Source organism: Phoca vitulina, unplaced genomic scaffold (genome assembly GCF_004348235.1).
Source record: "Phoca vitulina isolate PV1807 unplaced genomic scaffold, GSC_HSeal_1.0 scaffold15, whole genome shotgun sequence".
In the NCBI taxonomy this organism is placed as follows: Eukaryota; Metazoa; Chordata; class Mammalia; order Carnivora; family Phocidae; genus Phoca; species Phoca vitulina.
In genome coordinates, this window is record NW_022589718.1 from 5,874,019 (window position 1) to 5,898,277 (window position 24,259).

At 46.3% G+C, this 24,259-nt stretch overlaps 1 protein-coding gene across 1 annotated transcript in view; it reads right to left on the bottom strand.

The window, feature by feature from the left end:
• The window catches only part of TACC1 (transforming acidic coiled-coil containing protein 1), a 116,757-nt gene extending 108,086 nt beyond the window's left edge, over positions 1 to 8,671 (bottom strand). Inside the window, exon 1 of the mRNA XM_032413371.1 lies at positions 8,587 to 8,671. The gene's annotated coding sequence lies outside the window, so the exon portion shown is untranslated. The remainder of the gene's footprint in view (positions 1 to 8,586) is intronic.
• Positions 8,672 to 24,259: the final 15,588 nt, after the last annotated feature.

The following is a 24,259-nucleotide window of genomic DNA, read 5'->3' on the forward strand; positions in this document are numbered from 1 at the left end:
GGGCAAAAATGAACTATTGGGACTTCATCAAGATAAAAAGCTTTTGCACAGCAAAGGAAACAATCAACAAAACCAAAAGACAACCGACAGAATGGGAGAAGATATTTGCAGATGACAGATCAGATAAAGGGCTAGTATCCAAAATCTATAAAGGACTTATCAAACTCAACACCCAAAGAACAACTAATCCAATCGAGAAATGGGCAGAAGACATGAACAGACATTTCTGCAAAGAAGACATCCAAATGCCCAACAGACACATGAAAAAATGCTCAACATCACTAGCCATTAGGGAAATACAAATCAAAACCACAATGAGATACGACCTCACACCAGTCATGATGACTAAAATTAACAAGTCAGGAAATGACAGATGTTGGCAAGGATGCAGAGAAAAGGGAACCCTCCTACACTGTTGGTGGGAATGCAAGCTGGTGCAGCCACTCTGGAAAACAGTATGGAGTTTCCTCAAAAAGTTGAAAATAGAGCTACCCTATGACACAGCAATTGCTCTACTGGGTGTTTACCCCAAAGATACAAATGTAGTGATCTGGAGGGGCACGTGAAGCAATGTTTGTAGCAGCAATGTCCACAATAGCCAAACTATGGAAAGAGCCAAGATGTCCATCAACAGATGAATGGATAAAGAAGATGTTATATATATATATACAATGGAATATTATGCAGCCTCAAAAAAATGAAATCTTGCCATTTGCAATGATGTGGATGGAACTAGAGGGTATTATGCTAAGCGAAATAAATCAATCAGATGAAGATAAGTATCATATAATCTCACTGATATGAGGATTTTGAGAAACAAGACAGAGGATCATAGGGGAAAGGAGGGAAAAATGAAACAAGACGAAACCAGAGAGGGAGACAAGCCATTAAGAGACTCTAAATCTCAGGAAACAAACTGAGGGTTGCTGGAGTGGAGGGGGTGGGAGGGATGGAGTGGCTGGGTGATGGACACTGGGGAGGGTATGTACTATGGTGAGCACTGTGAATTGTGTAAGACTGATGAATCACAGACCTATACCCCTGAAACAAATAATACATTATATGTTAATAAAAAATTAAAAAATAAAATAAAATACATTAACCCAATAAAATAGTTAAAATCTAAAAAAAACCAGACACACACACAAAACAAACAAGCAAACAAAAAAGATAGTGTTTTCAACATATGATGCTGGAACAACTGGACCTTATACCCTTCACAGAATTAATTCAAAATCGATCACAGACCTAAATGTGAAATGCAAAACTAGGGGCTCCTGGATGGCTCAGTCGGTTAAGCATCTGACTTCAGCTCAGGTCATGATCCCAGGGTCCTGGGATCGAGCCCCACGTCGGGCTCCCTGCTCAGTGGGGAGTCTGCTTCTCCCTCTGCCCCTCCCCCCTGCTTGTTCTCTCTCTGTCTCTCTTGCTTGCTCACTCTCTCTCAAATAAGTAAGTAAATAAATAAATAAATAAAATCTTAAAATTGTTCTGAAGGGATTCATCAGTGCCTTTGTCACTCTCTGTAGTAAGCTGAACAATGACCCCAAAGATATCAGGTCCCACTCCCTGGAACCTATAAATGTGACCTTACTTAGAAAAATGTTATTTTATTGGCAAATGGAATTAAGGATCTTGAAACGGACAGATTATCTTGGATTATCTGGGTGGGCCCTGAATGCAATCACAAGAGTCCTTATCAAAGGGACGAAGAGGAAGATTTCACACACAGAAGAGGAACAGGCAATGCGACCACAGAGGCAGATACTGAAGTGATGTGCCCACAAGCTGTGGAATAGTGGCAGCCACCAGAAGCTGAAGAAGTCGAGGCGCAGATTCTCTCCTACAGCCTTTGGAGGAGCATGGCCCTGTTGAGACCTCGATTTCTGCCCAGTGACACTGATTCTGGACTTCTGATCTCCAGACCAGTGAAAGAATACATTTCTGCTGTTTGAAGCCACCGAATATGCGGTCATTTGTTGTAGCAGCCACAAGAAACTCATACACCATCTTCCTAAATGTCACCTTCCTTTCATATAGATTTTTCATTCCGTAATGAATAAAGCCACCCACATGTATCAGTCAGGACCCTCTCCAATTTGAGTGTTTAATCCAGGGACTGTAGACGAAGGTGTGAGTAGAGTTTGAGAGACCTCAAAGAGTGTCCGTTTCACAGAGCTGACCGGTGGGGGAGACTCCGGCACCACCCCGGGCCTCGCGGGTTAGGGGGACAGAAGCTGTGTGCAGACAGACGGCCGTCTGACAGGAGCTGTGGCCTGCAGTTAGGGGACACATTTGGCCCACCGCAGAGGAGCAGGGAGAATAAGCACCTCATATCACTCTCTTCTGTGGCTCTGATTTCCTGCTAGTGGCCTCTGGTCACAAATGCAAGGCAGCCATCCAGGTCAGCCTCCTGGACACAGAGAAGAGTGGCGAAGAGTGGAGAGTGGATTTATAAGGGCAGATGGAAATATCTGGCACCCATTTAACTTCAATCCCTTCTCAAGACCGTCCACATAACAGATGGGCTTTGTGAGACAGAGGGCCCCCTGGATCCTAGCTCTGTGGCCTTGGGCAAGTCCCTACTTCCCTAGGCTTCCTTCTCCTCATCTGTAAAATGAAGGAATTAGACTAGAAAGTCTTTAAGATCCCTTTCAGCTCTAATGCTCAGGATTTGAGAAGCAGACTAAATGCCTTCCCAGGCTGAGGCTGACCTGTGTCTAGAGTCCTGACAGCTGTTTACTTACGAAAACATAAACAGGCCTCTCTTTTCCATGACGTATCTCTGCACCCGTGCAAGGGTGTGCAGCGCACGCTGGTTATGGAGCTACTCCAAGGGAAGGAGCAGGCTGTGCTCCCTCAACGTGGACATGTCACAGGCATGCTGGAAAAGGGAACGGGGGCCTAGAAGACCAGACCGGGCCCTGGACAGCCAACGGCGTGATGTGAGGAGCAAGCCACTCACCCAACGGCCAGGACGCTGGTCAGTGGGCACGTCTGCTCGTTCCTCAAGAAAACTCTGGGGGGCCTCAGCAGCTGGGCAGCAGCTGGTGCAGCCCTCGGCCCTCGGGCTGGCCCGGCAACTCCACTGGCAGGCCCAGCAGAGGGGTGGCTGCCAGCAACCACACAGATGGTAATAATTAGCCAGAGAGTCAAACTATGGAAAGTTCCAAGGGTCCAGGAGAGCCCCACACTGAACAATGAACATACACCGAGCCTTCCCCTGCTGCCTTGAGACATTTTGTTCTGTATTATGCCTGCCTTTTCAACTTCTCCTGTCTGCTTCTGTCTCTTTGGAACCTCTTTTTCAAAATGGAGGATGAAGCAAAGGAAGAGAATATCTTCATGAGCCCTCCAGGCCTCCAGAAGATGTGAACTACCTGCCCCTCCCCCCCAATCCCCATATACCTTGGGTGGCCTGGGATAAACAACAGATTTCCTCCCTGCCCCTAGCCCCACCCGTCATCATTAACTAGGACCCTCCATAACTCCTGATGGGCCCCACATGAGCACTCGTTTATAAGTATATGACTTGGCGGTGGGGGGCCTAACAAGGACCTCTATCCCTAAATCCTTAGAAACCCTCCCCAAACTGCTGATTCCTAAATTCCATTTTGTTCTCAACAAAACAATTTGACCCTCTTTGTACACACAACCACACTTGGGAAACGTGTGCTTTAAGGTTGCTCAGTGAGTTAAGGGCCCCAAGGTCCTATTGGAGATGAGGAAAGAAGAGGAGTCAGCGTGTGAGAAACTGAGAAGGTGGGTGGAAGCGGGGGGGGGGGGGGGGGGGTGGGGGGGGGGGGGTGGGGGTGGGCCAGGAAGGACAAAAGGACAGAGAGAGAGGGCCCTGGGCACTGATGGATGGCATCACCCACTTCACACCACTGCCTACAGCTGTCCCTGTTGAGTCGGTGCTATAAATGTTTTCTGAAAATTCAGATAAGCAGCTTCTCTATCAAGAAAACAAGAGATAAGAAACAGCACAGAGGACCATAGGGGAAGGGAGGGAAAACGGAATGGGAAGTCATCAGAGAGGGAGACAAACCATGGGAGACTCTTAACTCTAGGAAACAAACTGAGGGTTGCTGGAGGGGAGGTGGGTGGGGGATGGGGTAACTGGGTGAAGGGCATAAAGGAGGGCACGTGATATGATGAGCACCGGGTATTATACGCAACTGATAAATTATTGAACGCTACATCTGAAACCAATGATGTACTTATATGTTGGCTAAGTGAATTAAAAAAAACACACACAAGGGAAGCTTGCACTGTGGACCTCAGACCCTCAGAAAGGAGCTTGCCTTTCCAGCGATGGGGTAGAGTACAACCGCGGAATGTGGTTAGGGGGTGCCTGGGGGGGTCTCCCTCTTCCGAAATGCTTCCCCTATTCATTGCCACCACGAAATCTAAGTCTCCCACTAGAGCCAAACCTGCATATCAATTCATTTATTAATCACTTCCCAGTGGTTTGCTAACAGTCAAGCACTGGCCAAAGGGAATTCTGATGGACAAGAACTAGGATTAATTTTAGATACAGGGTACTGACGGTGTTAGGTGCAGAGCAGGGCTCAGTGGGAGGCTGCAGCTGGGACCTTCTCTGTCTTGTCAGAAAGTGACCGAGATCCTTGCAGAAGAGGAGGGAGGAATCCCTGGACACCAGGACTCTGGGAGAGCCTGGAGACAGGTTAAGATGGCAATCCGCGCCACAGGGTTACCCACACCGGGCCCTGCCTGACAATATGCTTGCTTAGATGCAGGTGCACCGGACCCCCCCGCCGACCCCCCCCATATCAGGCACCCTTTGTATCATCTGCCCCCTGTTCTCCAAAATGCCTGAGTGCTGCACTCAGACCTCATACTGTGGGTGTTCTGCTCCCTCCATCCTCTTCTAAACATGGCGCATTTCAAACAGACAGAAATGGACTAAGTCAGGGAGGATTAGATCTACTATAACCGTACTGTAAGCTTTAAGCACCCACAGGCAAACCAGACAGTCCTGAGTTAGCGCCGACCCTAGCGCTTACCAGCTGTATGTGTTTGTGCATATTGTTTCCTCCTCTAGACCTCGGGTTCCTCATTTGTAAACTGGGGATAATAAGAGTTGTCACTCGATGTGCAGTTTTGAGGATTAAACAAATGAGAAAATGCATATGAAGCACTTAGCACAAGGCCTGGCTCCTAGTAAGTGCTCAATAAATGTCAATTATTAATGTATTTCTTGCCTACTTTTACTTCCAGTAAAGTCTAGCAAACTGATGGGCATAACTTTCAGAATCATTGCAAATTTAATCTAGACTTAAGCTAGGCTCACAGATTTGTTCTTTGAAAAAGCCACAAAATTCTTTTGTAATTCATGATCTCCTTACTGGTTTTTTTATCTGCTATATTTAGCTCTTAAATTTTATATCTCAGAAGTCATCCTTCCAAAAGTACAAGTGGTTCAGCCAATGGCATTTACTCACTGAAAAAACAAACAAATTTGTTTTTGAAATAACAATAGGTCGGAGGTGGGACTAATTTCCATAACTTCAAAGATAAATAGATTATACCTCATTTCATCCAAGGGTCCAATTTGACAAAGCGACCCTAAAGGCTAGTTGTTTCAGTTCTACCTCTTTAATCTCTGGGAGAACATCTCAGCTCTTTCTCATAGGTCTCTCAGGGTCTCTCTAAGCTGTCTCTCAGGGACGCTGGTCCTTTCTCGCTGGGGTCCAGGAACAACCCTCTCCCCCGAGCTCACAGCTGAAATCACTAGTGTCCATTTTATAGTCTCGAACAGCAGTTACTTATTTCCAGACGGCCGCCGAACTACCTAAGGTTAATCCAACAACCTCTTTTACACATAAAAACATAATTCACTGAGTGTTTACTATGTGCCAGACACAGTTCTAAATGCTTTTTGTGGACTAATTCATTTTATCGTAATAATATCTCTGTGAGAGAGATACTGTCATTATCGTCCCTCTACATGGGATAACATAACTTGGATAATTTGCCTACGATGACGTAGCTAATACGTGGCAGAACTGGGATTGGAACCCAAGGGGTCTGGCTACAGAGCTGCTTTCCCACTAAACCATACCACCTCTGAGAGAAGAGGCGACGTTTATCGGGGATACTGCTTGAACAAAACTCCTGACTCCACTCTTTCACAGAAGCACCCTTCCTTCCATGGAACATTCTGTCCTGACCCTGTCACTCTGTTCCTTCCAGCCTTTTCTCTGGGGCATCCTTTGCCAAAACTATGAACAAAACACACTCACCACAATATCCCTCTTATCTCTGTCAAACAGGGCTGCAAAAATATTCGAGGCACTGGGGCTCAGACTCAGAGGATGGGGCTCCAAACCCACTATCAGTCGTAACTGGCTGGGTGCCCTTGAGCAAGTCAATTCATGTCTCTACCTTTAGATGCCCTATCCGCAGAGTGGGCAACATGCCTTTGTGAGGATTACATGAGCTAATCCTTGTAATGTGCTCAGCAGAGTGCCTGGCTCAATCAGTAAGCTGTTATCATTACAGAAGATCAATAACAGCTATTATGATTATTGATCATGCAGTCCGTAACTGTGAGCAGAGTTGAGAAGGGCACATTCAGAAAAGACTCAGAGAGCGGCCAGCTTGTAAGCCAGGCTCTCCGGGGCTCTGCCCCTTGCCTGTCCCTGCACGTGAGGACAGGCTGCCTGAGATGGAAGGGCTCATTCCCACACCTGGCTGGCACACAGCTCCACTGGGTGTCCCGGGGCAGGAGATGACCACGAAGTAGGAGGGAGTTGGGGGGCCAAGTGAGTGCTTAGACAGGGGAGCTAGAAATCCCGCTGTCAATCAACTCCATTCCAGAAGCACTTTCAGCCCAGACACGTTACTCTTTCCAGCTTAGCAGTTCTGAGACTGTTTTCAAAACTTTCTTTCAACTGGGCACCCCAACATATAAGTCAGGAAAGAGCTGCTTTGTTGGGAGTGGGAAGAGGAGGCTCCTGGAGCACTTGCAGGCTCCTGGTTGAACTCCTCCCCCAAAAGGACCCTGTGTCCCTTCTAAACAGCAATGATGTCCTCAGACCACAGTTTGAGAAGTGTTTCTTAAGAGAAACAAATGCATATACTACATGAACCCTGCCCTTAGGGAGCTTGGAGTCCAGTGAGCTGGCAGCTGCAGTCCTGCACTGGCTGGCAAGTAAACTCCGACGTCCCTGGTGGAAGGTCAGATCCCAACAGGGCGTCCTTGCTAGCTCCTACAGAACCTTCGGGCTTTGCAGTGGCATGAGATCCTTCTCCATTTACATCACACGCTAAAGGGATGGGGAAGAGCTTGCTCGCCTTGTTCACTTGCTTCAGTAAAATAATCTTTTAAAACTAACTTACCTCTCACAACACCTCGGTGGGGTGGGGTTATAACTATCCCATTTTACAGATGAGGAGACTGAGGCTGAGGACATTTAACTTGTCCAGAGCCACCCAGCCAGGCAATGCTGGAACCATTGCTGCCTGTTTTCAGAGCAGGGCAGCCGGGCCTTGAGACTGAGGCTACCTCAGTGCAGGCCCCATCTCTGCCATGGACCAGTTGTTTCTCCGGCATCAGCGTCCTCATCTGTAAATAAGGCTGATGGCGATGACGCCTACCACCCTTAGAATGGTGGCTGGCACGCAGCCAGTGCCCAACAAGAGCTCGTTGCTGTCTTGGGATCACCCACTAATAGGTTATGACGAGTTTGTTCAATTCACCGTCTCATTGATCTGGCCCGTGAAGAGAACAGCGCAGGGCAGTATGCGTGTGGCTAAGGAGCTGTGTGTGGTAGAGGTAAGTGAAAGCCATAGGAGCGCAAACGAAGGGCATTTGAAATGCCTCATTTAGGACTCCTTCCTAAAGTTTTGAGTACTCCTTGTGCAGAAGCCATGCTGAGTCGTTGGTGTCGGTCCAATGTCAGCACGTGCGGTGCCAAGGCTAAGCCTTCCAGCCACTGACTGCCGGGAGCGCGTCCCTAACAAAGCCAAGGGCCCCACGCAGCCTCCCGGCTGGACGGGTTACCTCTGCCACGGTCACCTGGGTCTCGAACTGCACCTGGGCTCTGCCCGGAATCGCCCAGCACTGGTGCTCCAGGGCCCTCGTGCCACATCCCCACGCCTGGAGGGGCAACTCCAGAGTGTGCCCATGGGTGGGAGGGGGAGGGAAGGAGAGAGCCCCGGGAGCCGGCAGGACACATGGTCCCGGTCCTGGCACTTCCCTCATTTCTTCGTCAGTCTCCCCAGAGCTGAAGGTATTTAGGAGAGCTCCTTGACATTCCAGGGACTCAAAAACAAAAAACAAAAAACCACCCCAGAATTGGGGGAACTCTCAGAATTCTGCCACAACACTTTCCATACCAGAACTCAAACAAAATGTGTGCTTCCAGGAGCCCAAGAGTTAAAGTGCAATTCAGAAAGAGAGGGAAAAGAAATGTCTGACCTTATGCCTGAGAGTCTGCCCACCCACCACACACACCCGTGGGCAAGAGAATGCCCTCAGCCCAAGGCTTAAAGGACAAGTCCTCCTTTTGCGCAATAAATGTCAAACGATCGCAAGAATGTCCAGTCCCCCGTGCCTACCTCTCGGGCTGGGGTCCCCAGGGTCGTTTCTCGCCGCCGTTTGCACCACCTGCTACCACGGATCCATCATCCCTCCTTGGGAAGCCAGCGCTTGCCGCTGCTCAGGGAGGGGTTCCGCGGAAGGAAGGGGAGGGCAGGCACTGAGATCACCGACGTGGGAAGGGGATGGTCTCCGAACCAAGCACTTGGTCAGAGGGAAAAGGATGTTTTGTAATTTTTGGCTTGAATTTCCAGAGGCAGAACAGGAAATGTCCACTGGGGCTGGGAGCTCCAGGGAGAAATGGGCTGCAGTCTCCCTTCGGAGGGGAACTTCCCGGGGGGCTCTCAACGGTGCCCTATCTGGAATTTAAAGCTCCGTCTAAATTCTGGTGCCCCTTTCCCCCTTACTCTTTCCCTTAGCACATTTTTTTTTCTTAATGGAACGTCAGCTTCGTTCCTGACATGCTGGAAAAATTTTCCTCTGCCTAAACTTGGCTCAGGAACACTCTCTCCTTGTGAGAAAATTTCTCCTGTTACAAAGTTCAGTTTAAAAAACAAAACAAAAACAAAACAAAACAAAACAAAACAAAAAAAGAAGGCTATTTGTTTAGCCAACTTTTGTACTAGGGACATTTTTGATGGACTGTTTTTTTTCATCTGAACCTCTGGGTTTCAAGAAATATACACACCCATATTCCTCTTGACTGTTTTCCCCTCCCTTCGAATGGAAAAACAACAACAATAATAACTGGTAAAAGATTATAGTGAAAATGTCCTTAAACTGTGGGTCTAGGTCAGCTTCATCTCTGCTCACATCTCTGCGCACAGTGCAGGGTGTGAGGAGTATAGTAAGAGGCAGAATGCTAGTCTCCAAGACCCTCTCTTAGTTCTAGGTCTTTCTATGATGGGGACACAGGAACTGGCTACCTTTCCCAAAGGGGACTGGGGTCCAGTTCCACATAACAAACCACGTCCTCAGCCCCTCAGGGATGGGGCGGCAACATTGCTGGTTGTGATTCTTGGAGGCGGTGGGTGGGGGTGCATGGGGTGAAAAGCCATCATAAGATTTAGCTGTTGGTAATTGCCCGGAGGGTGGCATGTCTGTACATTGTCAAATGCCACCACAAATTGGGAAACTTTAGGGTACTTGTTGACCCTTGCAATAAAACTCAGTAGTTCTCATGGTGCTAATTGGGGATTAGTTCACAAACAGGAAATGAGGACATCCCCTCTGCTCTGCTTATTAAAAGAAGGTGAGTAATAAACAAATCAATAGTGTAAGCAAGATAAGAACAAATTTTTTTGCCAATTCATGAGGTTAGAAAATTTTAAATGTTTTAGAAGTCTCCTTCGTTTACAAAAATTATACTGCATACATAATAGGCTGAGGCTAGCAATTTTTAGATTTTTTATTTAATGTATCGATAACATTTTTTTAAAGGATAGTTTACTTTTTATTTTTTATTTTATTTTTATTTTTTAAATATGTGGGTTTTTTTTTAAGATTTTATTTATTTATTTGACAGAGAGAGAGCACAAGCAGGGGGAGCGGCAGGCAGAGGCAGAGGGAGAAGCAGGCCCACCGAGCAGGGAGCCCGATGCGGGGCTCGATCCCAGGACCCTGGGACCATGACCTGAGCCGAAGGCAGATGCCCAACGACTGAGCTACCCAGGTGCCCCGATAACATTTTTATCTAGTCAGTAAAGCAAGACTGACTTAGGTGAAATTTTTTTTTTTCTAGCTTGAGTTTTGTACCTAAAGTTGAAAGTACTTGAAATGCATTCATATTCTGAAATTTAGAGATTCTGTCATTTCAATTTTGGTTTAGTGTAGAAATAATCCTAATCAACAAAATTTAACCCATCATTAAAGTATTTAACTAGATGCCCATTTTGGTTTTTTTTTAATATATCTTAACATAATAGTATATGTAATATACTATACTCCCTCACTTGGTTTTTGTCCCCAAAGGATCTCAAGAATCACACTCTGAAAAGACGTAGACAAATTGAGTCTATTTTATATCTAAACAACAGACAAACTGTGTTCTAAAAAGATTGATCATGTCCCCAAATGAAGGCAAAAGTCTAATTCCCAGATATAGTGTGTGCAGCTTGGTGGGCACAACTTGCCACAGGGATGGGGGGATGTTGCCAAGCAGAATTGGTGGGGTATTTTTTTTTTAAATAAAATATTTATTTATTTATTTGAGAGAGAAAGAGAGAGAGAGAGTGCAGGACCCAGGGGCAGAGGGAGGGAGAAACTCAAGCAGATTCCGCATTGAGCCTGGACCCACGTGTGGGGCTCGATCTCATGACCCTGAGATCAGACCCAAGCCTAAATCAAGAGTTGGATATTTAACCAACTGTACCCCCAAAGGCACCCTGGTGGGGTGGGGTTTCTAATTCTTCTCCTGAGAGCAAGAGTCACTAGCTTAGTCAGTCATCTTTTTCCACTTGCTAAACTAACTGATTTGATATGAATGTAGACAGAGGCATAACAATTTTATGGGCAGCAAAAGACAGAGCTGAAGGCGAAACGAAAACCCAGTCTTTTTAAGGTTAAAAGGTTTCAAAGCTAGACAAGATTTCACAAAAGGCCAAAGTTTGGATTGGTTTGTAGGTGAGGGACCATACTGAATTTAACCAGTTACACTGTGTTGGTCGAGTGCCTAGTGTGTGTGCCGCTCTATTTGAGGCCTCCTCAGAAGGAAAATGATTTTAACACAACAATTCCATAAGGTATTGTTGCTCTCATTTTACAGAAGGGATGCTGGGGTTCTGCGCAGTATCTTTTGCAATTTTACTTGGCAGTGTCGAGATTGTTCATGATTTAAAAAAAAAGATTGTTCATGATTTGAGTTTTTTGAAAAGATTCATTTTATTCATGTTGCCTGTCTAGTCCCCCAGCTCCCTACCATGTTCCATGTTAGAATTGCAAATATCATCCACTTCTTCATTCCAGTCTATGAACATTTTTTTAAAAATATTTTTATTTATTTATTTTTAAGATTTTATTTATTTATTTATTTGAGAGAGGGAGAGAGAGCACATGGGGGGAGGTCAGAGGGAGAAGCATACTCCCTGCTGAGCAGGGAGCCCGATGCGGGACTTGATCCTGGGACTGCAGGATCATGACCTGAGCTGAAGGCAGCCGCTCAACCAATTGAGCCACCCAGGCGCCCCAGATTTTATTTATTTATTTGACAGAGAGAGAGACAGCAAGAGAGGGAACACAAGCGGGGGGAGTGGGAGAGGGAGAAGCAGGATTCCCGCCGAGCATGTAGCCCGATGCAGGGCTCGATCCCAGGACCCTGGGATTATGCCCTGAGCTGAAGGCAGACGCTTAATGACTGAGCCACCCAGGCGCCCAACAGTCAATGAACATTTAATGAACATCTGTGTACATAGGACTGGGCCAGGAGATGAAGTCCTCAAACTCTGCCCTGGGGATGTTTGTAATCTGGTAGGGAGAGGAAAGAAACATCTCTGTATCACTGGACTTAACAGCTCTACTCCTAGGTATATACCCGAGAGAACTGAAAACGTATGTCCGCACAAAGACCTATACACGAATATTTATAGTAGTACTCTGCATTATAGCTGCTCATGGAAACAACCCAAATGTTCATTAACTGATGAGTCGGTAAACAAAATTGATATAGCCCTAACAATACAATATTACTCAGTCATAAAACGAAATAAGTACCAACACATGCTACAACATGGATGAACTTTGAATACGCCATGCTAAGGGAAAGCAACCGGACATAAAACACTGCCTATTATATGATTTCATTTATGTGAAATATCCAGAATGAGCAAATCTGTAGAGACAGAGAGTAAGTAACTGGTTGCCGAGGGCTGGTGTGGTGGTGAAGCTGGGGTTGATAGTTAAAACCACAGGGTTTCTTTGGGGACTGATGAAAATGTTCTAAAACTGATGGTGGCAACGTATGCACAACTTTGTGAATATACTAAAAACCACTGAATCGTACATTCTAAACAAGTGAATTTACAGTACGTGAATGATATCTAAATAAAGCTACTGCAAAAACAACGCACGTGCATGAAAAAAGTAACTACATCTGTTTAGTGTGTAGCCCACTCCAACTTGCAAAATGCCGCATTCCTTGTTTCCTTGGCTAATTCATTTTGAGGTTTAAGAGACTCAAGGAAAGAATCATTTCTTACAGGAGCAAATTATTCTGCATAGTGTGACTCTTTGATGATCTGCTTTCTTAGGGAGACAGATATCCCCAGGCTCTTTCCATTCTGTCCTCTACCAGAACTCATATTCAGGCAAGGATTTTAAAAGTGTAATTACCCTGAGATTTAGGAACCAATTACTGTATGATTACTGTGTGTGCATTTAATTAATAAGCAAATTTTTGATTGTCTTTAGTTACTGAAATAAATTCACTCTGATTTTTCATCTCTCAAAAACTCCTGCTTATTCTGGCTTCCATGAAAGGTGCAAGAACTGAAAGTCTGGCAGAGGAAGCAAGCAAACCAATGTAGTTGGCAGTTCTAGGCACTATAATGGGAAATACAGGTACGATAAGGACCCCATGGGGGCAACGAGTGTATGGTGTGGGGAATGGCTGGAGTGGTAGGTGTGGTAACAAGGAGGCCTGCGGAATCACTTCTGTAACCGATGGGAGCCGCCAAAAAGTCTGAAGCAAGAGAATGTCATATTTTAGAAGAGGTCTTCTGGAGGTACTGAGAATGGACGCTGGTACTTTCACTCTAGAATTCCTGGCGAATGGGTGAAAAAGGTCTCATTATTTTTGTTGTCCTTTTGTTTTACTTTTAGAATTTTTTTCTTAAGTAGGCTCCAGGCCCAGCATTGAGCCCAAGGCAGGGCTTGAACTCATGACCCTGAGATCAACACCTGAGCTCAGATCAAGAGTCGGATGCTTCACTGACTGAGCCACCCAGGCGCCCCTGTTGTTGTTTCATTTTGTTTTATTTGTAAAGATTTTATTTATTTATTTGACACAGAGAGAGAGAGCACAAGCAGGGGGAGTGGCAGGCAAAGGCAGAGGGAGAAGCAGGCTCCCCATAGAGCAGGGGAAGCCTGATGTGGGACTCCATCCCAGAACCCTGGGACCATGACCTGAGCCGAAGGCAGTCCTTAACGAACTGAGCCACCCAGGCGCCCTGTTGTTTTATTTTAAAGGCTGGATTACGTAGGGGTAATGTAGTAGTGGTTTTCTGGTCCCTGAAAAATGATTTACACCGACACAGAAGAGAAAAACAATTCAGCAGCTCTTCTGTAGAATCCACGACCAGCACAACAAACTTCATGTGGGTCAGATGTCATTCTTGCATCTGTCCAGTAGATGGAGGCATTGCTGTTCCAGAAAGAAAACTCTTTCCAAACTCGGTATTGGAGCTAAGCCCCAGAAGTGGCTGCCATTTACTGCTTTCCATTGGGCGGCAGACAAGACAAACAGCCCAGAACTATGCTTTAGAAAGAGCAGCCATATCCTAATCTGGACTTCTTGCCTTAGTACAGTGACCTTGGGCACGCTGCTTTGTCTCTCTGGACCTCAGTTGCCTCATCCAAAAAGTGAGGGTTTCCCAGGTCCAGAATCTCTTGTCCACATTTCCAAACTCCTACACTCAGAAAACCAGAAGCGTTTCATAACTCACTTGGCAGCAAGACCTGACCTAAACTGACCTGAGGTTATGTATTTTCCTATTTAGTGTGAATGTTCTTACATTTCACTGCAAAAGGGTTTATATATTTGATTACAAGTTGCCTCCCCCCACCCCCCCACGCCACCCACCGGGAGTTTGCTATAATAAAAGGTATAATATGCAGAATTAGCTTTCTCAAATCTGAAAACAATCAGAATCCTGCAGCACACCTGGCTTTTGGGTAAGAGCTCACAGACCTGTGATGCTGATTGCAAGGCTGGGGATGAAAGGCGGTGTCTAAAGCAGTAAAGCACAACATTGCAAAGAGTCCTCCGGGGCTCTCCTCCCTCGCGCCCAAGCCAATCAGATTTGGGGTCTGGCAAATAAGAGAAAACTCAGGGAGAAAAACAAGGCAAAGAATCCCTATTGATGCATTCATATCACTCACTCATCTGACAAAGTTACATTCAGCACCTCCTACATGCTCGTTCTGAAAACAGGACACAGATTTATATGTGCCCCGAGTATGTACGGAGACATGGAGGGTGGGTAAGGATGGCAGCAAGGTGGGGTGGTGGCACCGGGATCACGGCCGTGCAAACATTTCTACCATTACAGATTGATTTCTCTTCTATCTTTAAAAAGTCTTCCTTTAAAATTCAAAGACTTCTGGGTCCCACCTTAAAACAGAGAATTTCTCGAGGCCATAAAGGGATTGAGTGGTAACACCTCAGCTATCTCGTCAAAACCTTGCGTGGGGGGGGGGGGGTGATGGGCAACTAGAATGGGACAGCTCTGATGGCAGTAGGCCAGTAAGCCCCAATGAGACCTGCTGACATGGTGTAAGAAGGGATGCTAATAAATTTCTCCTACCTGGTTAATTTCTCCTCTAGCCTTTATCAGTAATGCAAGCACTTCAACAAAAGCAGAACTTCTGTTCCAAATACAAGGTATTCTCCACCTCCTCATGCCTCTCTCTAGGCGTCCTGCCACCATGCATCAATTGCTCACACCAAAAACCTGGAGATCATTCTCTCCTTCCCCCGTCTCTAAAACTCAATCCTTTGTAAACCCTGTCATCCCTGGTCTGACCACTTCTCACTGGGAGAACTCAGGTCAAAATCATTGTTGTCTTGCTGGAACTAAAGCTTCAGCTTTCTAATTGGGTGCTGGCCTCTATTCCTGTGCCCCTGACATCATTCTCTTTTATGGCAGCCAGAACCAGCTTCTCCAGCTTAAACCCTCCAATGACTTCCCACGGCCACTAGAGGAGGATCCGAACTCCTTACCACATTGCAAGGCCCTGCCCACCTCTCCAACTTTACCTTCCAGGCTGCATCCACGCTGGCCTTTCTGTCCCTCCAACATGCCAAACATTCTGCTGTTTCAGGGCCTTTGAACGTGCTCCTGCCTCTTCCCCCAGATCTTCATACACATGCCCAGCCCTAGCATTAGTGGGGCCCAAGGCAAGGGTACAAATAAATGGGGACCCACCCACCACTAAGAACGGTTATATAAGATATGTTCTCTCCTCTTACAATGACAAATGCCTTCAGCACAACAAAATTGAAAAATATGTGTAAGCGTATGGTTTTCATGACTGTAAATTAGCAAACTATAAAAGACAATTGAATTTAATTATTATACTCATATTTGAGTGTTCTGTTGGCTGGTTGGTGATATTTAAATGAGTAACAAAATAGAGACATACATTATCTTTCTTGTTATATATTTATTCCACAGAATTCACTCTTTGCTTTCATTTAAGTGAAATCACTAATGTAATCATTTCCAAATAATTTGTGTTCTATTGAGATGAATGATATAAAAGATTTTTAAAATGTTATTGTTCTCAAAGTGTACAAAAGTTGAATATATTATGATTAAAAACACAGCTAAGGGTCACCTGGGATCAAGCCCTGTGTAGAGCTCCCTGCTCAGGGAGGAGTCTGCTTCTCCCTTTCCCTCCGCCCCCCTCCCCCCCACCCCCCTTATGTTTTCTCTCTTTCCCTCACGTTCTCTCAAATAAATTAATTAAATCTTTTTAATAATGATAAAAAAACACAGCTGAAGGTATATATAAAAAATTAAAAATTAAAATGGTTTTCACACATGCTTTCAAAAAGTTCCCTTTTTTCAAAGATTCAAAATTACCTAAAAGTAAACAAATGCCATATTATAATTAGTGAGTGTGAAATTTTAAAATTAGAATTATTTAAATAGAACTGAAGAAGTTTTTTTGAAAATTTAGCCAAATTACATTAAATATTCTTATTAAAAATATGATTCTCATTATTAGTGTTCAATGTCCATGTGGTTGTTAGGTTAAAGAATTGGTATGCTTCAAGCATCTTGCATCCAGACAAACATATATAGGAATTTAAGAGAAATATGAATTACTTAAAATTGTAAAATGTTCTTCCCAAACCACGTGCAAATGTTGCAAATACTGCTGTAATCCATGAGCATCTCCCAAACACAAAGAGAGAAAAAAAAAGAAAGATGCTCAGAAACTCTGGGAAACAATTCTTTTTTTTTTTTTTAAGAGTTTTAAAATTTATTTGAGAGAGAGAGAGAGACCGCACGAGCAGGAGGGGCAGAGGGAGAGGGAGAAAGAGAATCTCAAGCAGACTCTATGCTGAGTGCAGAGCCCCATGTGGGGCTCAATCCCAGGACCCCGAGATCATGAGCTGAAGCCAAGAGTCAGTCGTTCAACTGACTGTGCCACCCAGGAGCCCCTGGGAAACAATTCTTTATGCAACAATCTATTGCACTGATGCTATCTGAGAAGCAGGGCTTAACAAATTAATTCATTTGTCCTTTCTCTCACCAAGTATTTCTGCATGCTTACTCTCTCTGTACTAGTTTGCACGTGGGGGCAGAGCTGGAAAAGCATGTCCCTAGGGTCCCGTGTTAAGTAAAGAGAGTGATCAGCGTCCTGGCAGCAGGAGGCCCAGGGCAGGGGCTCCCACTGCCTTACCCCAAAGGTAGTACTGTTCATAAGGTCACTTCCTTCTAGATCTCAGCCATAGAAAGGCCTTCCCTGACCACCCTGGCTGACTGCAGTGGTGCCGACTTCCCCACCCCAGCCATCCTCTAACCCGTTGTCTTGGATGCTTTTCTTCATAGCAACGAGCACTGAGATTACATCCTATCTTATTTACTGATTGTTTATTAACTTTCTCCCCCCACCTTGGACTTTGTGGTGTCTACCTTATATACTCAGCAATTACAAGAGAGCATAAGGGAAGAGGGCTTTGAGAGCTCGACACACCGCCTGGAAACAGAAACCCACGCTGAGCAGCCCTGCACATTTCTTCCCCTAGGGGGCAGTGGCTGCACACGCATGGACGCCTGACCCAGCTGGTCCGACACTGGAAGGTGGTGATGAGTGCCCACATCTTCATCTTCACATAGATTTCAGAGGCCCCACAAGACATTCTGATCGCACGGAGGCTGCAATACCAGCTCTGTAGATGTCAGCTTTGTGTGTTTCCAGAGAGGATGGATTCCCTGCCTGTACCCATCTTTGTCCAAGTCGAAAGTTAGAATTGAAAGCCAATGCATCTCTATTCCTTTTTGCTTTTCAGATGCCTTAAGGCCAGGGGTTCTCAATCTCCACGATACTCACATGTTGGACTGGAAATGTTTTGTTGGGGAGGGATGTCCAGGATGTTTAACAGCATCCTGGACGTCTGCACACTGGTCGCCAGCAGTATTCACAACCGCCTCCCCGCACCGCCCCCCTCCTCCCCCCACGGTTGTGACAACCGAAAATGTCTACGGACCTCACCAAATGTCCCCAGGGAAGAGAGGGGTGAAATCACCCCATCGCCCTGGTTTGAGAACCACTGGGTCGTTGTAAAACCCAAACCCCAAACTGCCCTTGGAATAGATATCACGGGGTCCCGTTGTGAGTTGTGCTTCGGGGACTGCTGAGCCGGAATTCACAAACGTTCTCAACACAGGATCTCGCGATTTCCGTGGAAACTTTTCTTCCAGTGACATTTAATTTTTTTATCATCTCCAAATGGCAATCATTTGCAAATTAAGTGGTGTTTATCCTCCTGGCTATGAACTCTCAAGGGAGTGCCGGGGATTTGGGTGGTGGTGGTTGTTGCTGTTTTGTCTGCACGGTTCTTAGTCCCTGGGAATCGTTTATCTCCCTGTTACTGTTGCTGCTCCTCGCTTGGCCTCCCCTCCACCAGACAGGCTTAATCACTGGCAATCATCACGTCGCAGGGCAAAGCGCTCGGCAGCCACCCCCGCACCGGGGGAATCAGACGCTCCGCCGAGCTTGTGCTCTCCCGAGCCATTGCTTTTGTTTTGTCAGGCCGACTGCAGTTTTGTCTCTTGGCTCTCCCTGAATGAAGAGAATCTTAAAACATCGTGCGGCTGCAAATGGCTTAGTCTAAGCTGGAAGGAGCAGTAAACAGGAAGTCAACAGCAAAGGAGAAATAAAAGCGATCAGTCAATTAGGCGGTTAGAATGACTTAAATCCCCCCTCCCCACCCCCGTCCCCACCCCCGTCCCCACCCTGCGCATCTTTGGGCAAAGCCAGGCTGCACAAATCAGGCTTGGGTACACAGGCCCCCAGAGCAGACCGGCAGGGAGGCCTGCAGGGAGGCCGCGAGGGCTGCGGGTGCCAAACCACTCTGAGAGCCCAAGATCGGCCAGGAGAGGCAGCACAATGCGGCCCACATGCGTGCGTGGAAATCGTCACAGCCAAGTTGTAGAACTTACATGACAATTTTTTTAATCCTTTCCTGGCCTCGGATGAAAGGCGGCTCTGTGAGTGGGGAGCACCATTGCCCTGGCATCCCGTTCCACATCTGGCCGCTCTTGTTGCACTCCAGACTTGCACGTTCAGAAAGAGGCGCCCCACCGTGTTCTTGAGACACGAGGACACTGAGGCTCCGACTGTGCCTCGGAGTCTGCTTCTGGGGACCCTGGCTGCCCTTCTCAGCCGCCAGCCAGCCGTTTTGGCTTCCGTGCCGGGTATCGCGACTCAGCGGTGCCCCTGTGGAACTGATCGCTGCCACACGGGTGTAGACCCTGATCCGCCCTCCCCAGGACTCTTCCCTGAAAGCAGCATCCCAGAGAATTTGGGGGATGATACAGAGACTTCTTTGACGTCAGTCTTAAAGGGAAGGGATGCCTCCCAAAACTGAGAGAGAAAAAATAGTGATGGAGAGATACCACGGGGTTGGTGTCTTATTTCACAAGGAAGGTCAGATTGTGCAGACAGGGAGTTTAAGGGGCGGGGGAGGGGGGGAGGATATAGGAGGTGGCAAACTAGTTTGAAGTCAAAGGTTAAGAAACATTTTAAAGCCAGTTTCTAAGGCTTCCTGGGGGAAGCAGGGTATGCAACATGTAGACCACTGTGATTAAAAAGTAACCCACTCTTCAATCGCTATCCCCCTAGGTCCCCTTACTCTGTCACAGGCTGTCCTGCAAATGCAAGCATGGAAGTGGCGGGGGGTTGTCTTCCTACCAGCGGTTCCACTGTGGAGAGTGGGGACATTTTCAAGGAGGCCCCCGAGAAGACTCGAGTTCTGCATGAGTAAAACAACAGGATGATGGCAGAGCTCTGCCCTCAGTGTCCCTGAACTAGAGTCGTAATAAGCGAGTTGTTTTCCAAAGGTGCCACCCTTATGACGAGACCGGAGAATAGAGATCCCAACCAGGCGTGGGAAGGTGGTTGGTCTCCAGCTTCTGGTTCAGCAAAGGCCCCCTTCCTGGAGATGCCCCTGCCTTCTAGACTCCGGGCTGCTGTACACCACCACTTTCGGGAAGCACCCACTGCCGCTCTCCCTGCTCGCTGCCCACGGACAGGCCCTGAGGAGGAGCTCATGAAATCCCCCGCCCAGCCTCACACTTCTCAGTTTGATCAGCCTCTGCATCAGTGTCTATCTTCTCCTTACGCAGACCCAACAGGAATCAAGCAATCACAAATACATAACTTTGCCATAACTTGGACTCGCGGTAGCAGAACACACATTCTGCTGGGGTGGGGAAGGGCTCTCAGTAAAGCCTTCATTTCCCAGATAAACTAGGTGCCACGACTCGACCCAGCCGGTCATCATGGACGACAGATGAATCAGTGGACAAGAGCCTCTGCCATGTGTCCAAGCTGTGTCAGGTCCTGTGGGTCGTATTAAGAGGCCAAAACGGTCCTGGGTTCTGTGAGGCTGTGTTCTAGTTCAATACACAAGACTAACGTGCAAGGCCAAGACCCTAATAGAAGACCACATGGTCATTCTGGCCCTCAGTGAGCTCAAGCCTGAACATTTAGGTAGAGCTTGGGACTTCATTAAAGAATATCTCACATTGGCACTGTGAATTGTACAAGACTGTTGAATCACAGATCTGTACCTCTGAAACAAATAATGCAATATAGGTTAAGGAAAAAAGAAGAAGAAGAGAGCAGGAGGGAAAGAATGAAGGGGGGGAAATCGGAGGGGGAGACGAACCATGAGAGACAATGGACTCTGAAAAACAAACTGAGGGTTCTAGAGGGGAGGGGGTTGGGAGGATGGGTTAGCCTGGTGATGGGTATTGAGGAGGGCACGTTCTGCATGGAGCACTGGGTGTTATGCACAAACAATGAATCATGGAACACTATATCTAAAACTAATGATGTAATGTATGGGGAGTAACATAACAATAAAAAATTTTAAAAAAGAATATCTCACATTGTTATTTAATTTGTCTTGTATCACCCTGGGACTTATAAACCCCTCCAGGGTAGGAACACAACTTACTTAGTGTCTCATCACATACACACGCACATACACACACACACAGCTTCTAGAACAGTGCTGTATACACAGCTCCTCATTACACTGTTACCAGATGCTCCAGTAAGTATGATTGTGTAGAACAGAATACAATTGCAGCAGGGGTTTGTGTAAGGGAGCAATCTGGGTGGGCAAGAGGAGCTGGAGGAGGGAGACTTCACTGGAGATGCAAGAGGCAGCTGACAGTAAACCTCCTCTGGTTCGTTTTTGTTTTTGCTTTTTTCCTTTTGAAAGTAGTGATTAAAGATAGCATTTAAAAAATTATAAAAGTGTACATATTCATTATAGAAAATTTGTAAAAATAAAAATATAAAGAAGAAAATTTAAACCACAGATAATTTGACTCCCAGACATGTGTAAACATACAGAATATGTAATTATAAACTGCAACAAGCGCTAGGAAGGCATGGATGCATAAGAGAATAATCGAAGACCTGATCTAGAGTAGGGAGGCCTCTCTGCAGCTGTGACATTTACACAGGGACTGAAGGGTGGGCAGGGGTTGGACAGGTGAAGAGACGAGAGAGAGCATAAGAAGCAGGTGTGTGTTAGGGAATATGGTTTTTAAAAAGGTAAATCAGGGGCGCCTGGGTGGCTCAGTCTGTTAAGTGTCTGCCTTCGGCTTAGATCATAATCTTGGGGTCCTGGGATGGAGCCCTGAGTCAGGCTCCCTACAGGGAGCCTGCTTCTCCCTCTCCCTCTGCCCCCTTCCCCCAACTCATGCATGCACACTCTCTCTCTCTCAAATAAATAAATAAAATCTTTTTTAAAAATAAAATAGAAAACACATTAAAAGATAAATCACACAAATATAAAATGAACATGTGCCGAAGAGGTTTTTTTAACTCATTAATTAATGAAGGAACCATTAAGATGTTACAACTGTTTCACAGAAGAATTCCAAGTATATATACATAGACGGGCCAAATTGGGTGGAGGAAAATCAGCTGCCCTTCCCCCGGACGGAATTTACTGGCACATGGGAATAATCATTCACACTGCCCTCAGTTATCTACAGCTTCCAGACTTGTAAACTAGCTCACAGAAAATGAAAGAGCGAGATAGCCAGGACGAATAAGGTAATCAGGACACCCATGAAATTTTTTCTCTCCTTTCAAAGTCTTTCACAGTTTTTCCTGACATGTGCAAATGCCCTGGGGAAGGAAAGAGCTTACTAGAACTAAAAAAGAAGAGGAATGTTGCTGGGATGTAATGAGCAAGGAGGAGAGTGGGTTGAGATGGGGGTCATGGCATATGTTCCAGTTTGTAGCCTGCTTTTTTCATTTAACAATATAGGGTGAACGTTTCTCCATATCATCCAATATCCATTTGAAGCATGATTCTTTTTTCTTTTAGGTTTATTTGTTTATTTAAGTAATCTTTACAACCCAGCATGGGGCTTGAACTCATGACCCTGAGATCAAGAGTAGCATAGTCCTCTCCTTGAGTCAGCCAGATGCCCTCAAAGCATGATTCTTAATGGCAGCACCATGTTCCCTTGCAGTGGACTCATGATGTATTTACCAACCATCCCCCTCCCCCTTGGCCACTTAAGTTGTTCTCACTTAATATTCCTGTGTGTGAATGTTTGTTCTCACATATCTCTGATTACTTTGTTAGGACAGATTTTTTTTTTTTTAAGATCATGTTGCTTTAAGATTTATTTCTTTATTTTAGAGCGAGACAGAGACAGAGAGAGAGACTGCGAGCAAGTGCAGTGTGGGGCAGAGGGAGAGGGAGAACAAGAGAAGCATATTCCCCGCTAAGCGGGGAGCCCACCCTGGGGCTTGATCCCAGGGTCTGAGCTGAAATCAAGAGTCGGATGCTTAACTGACTGAGCCACCCAGGTGCCCCCCCTTTTTAAAAAGATTTATTTATTTGAGAGAGAGAGAGAGAGAGAGAGAGAATGGGGGAGGGGCGGAGAGGGAATCTCCAGCTGACTCTCCCATGACCCCAGCTAAAATCAAGAGTTGGACGCCCAACCAACTGAGCCACCCAGGCGCCCCATCCTTAGCATAGATTTCTGTAAGTAGAATCTCTAGATCAAAGATTATTTTAAAGGTGTTGATTAACAAAAACTACTTTTTAAAAACATAATCTCTACACCTAACGTGGGAGATGGAGTTGCATGCTCTACTGACTGAGCCAAGTGCCACAACAAAAACTGCTTTTAAATGAAATGGTTTTTTTAAAAGATTTTATTGATTTATAAAAGAGAGAGAGAAGGAGTGGAGGGAGGGGCAGAGGGAGAGGGAGAAGCAGACTCCCTGCTGAGGGGGGAGCCCAATACAGGGCTGATCCCAGCACCCTGGGATCATGACCTGAGCCTAAGAAGACGCTTAACCTTAACCGACTGAGCCATCCAGGTGCCCCTCAATGAAATGTTTTAGGAAAATAATGGGGGAGGAGAAGTAGAAGCTCTGAGATGAGCTAGAAGGCCCAGGTAACAAGGGGGCGTGGGGTGGGAGGAGTCTGACCTAGGGCAAGAGGAAGGAGGGGGAGACAGGGTCGGAGTGAGAGGTGTTCAGAGTGAGAGCTGGTCTGGGGGTGCAGAATGGAAATGGGGGAGGAGTAGTCTTTGGACTTGCATTTGCCCTAGACACCCTTTGGAAATGGGCATGTTTGCAAGAGAAACTGATTTGAGGGATGTGGAGGGTGGGGGATAACCCTAGGAGCATTCGGGAGCACAGGGGCAGGGTTTGGGCTGGGAAGGTAAATTTTGGAGTCACACAGAGATCTGCTAGTTGGAAGTGGGAGCGGGGGGATGCCCAAGTGAAAGGAGCCCTGGCAGAAGCCCCACAATCAGGAGTGTGCTTGGGGACCCAGCAAGTAAGCAAGCAGGAAAGAAGAAGGTAGGGAAGACTGTGCGGGAGGCGGGTAACTAACAACGTTAAATTTTGCCAGGAGGTCACAAAGGATGAGGGGTAAGGAGGAAAACCATTGTGTTTGGCCAGAAGAAAGTCATCGTGACCTTGACAAGAGAAGTTGCAATAGAATTGTGGGGGCGGAAGTCAGCGGTTAAGGGAATAGGAGATGGAGGCATTGAGTGCCGCCGCATTGTGGAAGATTTTGGCAGCAAAAGGGATCCGAAAGTCTGGAAATTAGCTAGAAAGGGGGAGAGTCCAGCATTATTGTGTGTGAATATGTATCTTGTTCATATGCCAACCCAGCAGCTTCCGTCTGCCTTCCCACACCCCCCACCACAGTTTCCTCTACTTATTTTTCAATCCTAAGTATTTTTTCAACCT